Genomic DNA, 1,958 nt, shown 5'->3' with positions numbered 1-1,958 from the left:
CTCCGCGGACCGGAAGCACCGCCCCGAAGGCCCGCCCCCAGCGGGGGGGGGCACGTGACGCCAGCCCGTGGGGCGTGACGTCATCACCGGGCGGGCGGGCGGGAGGGACGTAGCAGTCCGGGCACCTGGCGGGAGGCGTGGTAGGGGCGGGGGTTTTCTGAGGAAAGGTAGGGGGCTTCTAAGGGAAGGGAAAGGAACCTGGGAACGGGCTTGTGACGCAGTGAGCAGCGGTTATGATGTCACTGCGGCACAGGAGTGCGCGCCATGATGTCCTAAGAGCCTTTTCCTCAAGGAAAAGAAATGCCTAGATCCAAAGCAAGCAGGCAGTGGGAAGGAAGTTCCTGCAGTCTAAGCCCAGCCTGACCCAGGGAACCCCAAAGAAGGGGACTTTATCGGAAAACAACTTTAGATGCCTTTGGTTCCTCAGAATTGTGGAGCAGCAAGTCATCGATTTGACAAATATTTGTTGAGACCTACTATGTGGACTAGGAATTGGGTATACAATTCTGAATAAAATAAAAAGGACCCCTGCTTACATGGAGCTAAAAGACGGGGAAGCAAACAAAAAAGTAAAATGGTTCCAAATTGGGAGTGTGCAAAGAAGGAAATGAATGCTGAAATAGGAGAGTAACAGGAATACCTTTAGAGAGAGTAGTAGAAGATGGCCCTCTCAGAGAAGATATCTGAGGAGACCCGAAGGAGGAGAAGGGCAGGGCAAGCCACCATTCCTGTATGAAGCCCAAGTCAGCAAGACCAGCATGTGCAAAGTCCCTGAGTCAGGACTAGCTTGGTACACTCAAGGAAGGGCAGAAAACCAGTATGGCTGAAGCATGGTGAGCAAGGACCCACATGAGTGGCCCCTTTGCATCAACTCAGAGGAAGGTGCCTAGACATCCAGGTGGGCCAAGCTGTGCTCTTTCAGAAACAACATGATTTCGGGTGCCAGTGCTCAATCTCCCCATCTATCTAGAAGCCTCTCGAGATCCAGGAGTTCTGGGAACTGTTATCCTGCTTTGGAATCTGCCACAGTTCTAGTTGGAAGACAGCAAAATCTGAGGTTAACCATGACAATCTCCTAATTTTACACATAAGGAAACTGAGGCCCTGAGAGGAGGAAGTTTTTGGTTTTTTCCAGAATCGAGTAATTGGCAGCTCTCCTGGCTCCCAGACTGGCATCCGCCACGCTGGCATCCTACGACACTGACCTTGACACATAACTCAGCACTGAGCACAGTCCAGGCATTCAGTAAACGCTTGTTGGCTGACTAATGAGCTTTGTGTATGAAGATGTTTCTGCTCTGCCGTCCATAGAACAACATAAGGTCTGAGCTTTCTGCCCATACATTAGACTGGGCTGCACTGACCTTTTCTTTCTCTCCTAGCCCCTGTGACTAAGGGCACACAATTGTAGAAAATGAGCAAAATTAGAGGAAGCATTTCATACTGTCCATAAACAAAAGTTGTTTTTTTTTTTTTTTTTTTTGAAAAGTTTTTTATCGAGTTAAAAAAAGGGCACACGGGACTTCCCTGGCGGTCCAGTGGTTAAGGCTCTGCGCTTCCAATGCGGGGGGCACAGGTTCTACCCCGGTCGGGGAACTAAGATCCTGCATGCTGTGTCTCATGGCCAAAAAAAAAAAAAAAGAAAAATGGGCACTCAGTTGTTTTCTTCCTTTGAGCTCCTGACACATGGTCCAAAAAGGTGGCTTTGAGGAAGAAAGACCACAATAAAGAGGAAGGGAATGTAGAAACTCAAGTTTATGGCCAAGGTAGTCACTCAGTTTTGTTTCGTTTTTTCTTTTCTCTTCAGGAAAAGTATAAACCTGCCACACTGTGAATAGTAGCTATATTTCCAGGAAATTCTGATCCATGAGGCTTAAGACGTTGTCCAGAAATTTCTCAAATTCCCCACAGAAGGTAAGACTAAGGTTGGAGGGCAGGGCACTCCAGAACACAGAGGG

Source organism: Mesoplodon densirostris, chromosome 15, assembly GCF_025265405.1.
Source record: "Mesoplodon densirostris isolate mMesDen1 chromosome 15, mMesDen1 primary haplotype, whole genome shotgun sequence".
NCBI classification, from domain to species: domain Eukaryota; kingdom Metazoa; phylum Chordata; class Mammalia; order Artiodactyla; family Ziphiidae; genus Mesoplodon; species Mesoplodon densirostris.
This window is presented reverse-complemented; position numbering follows the sequence as displayed.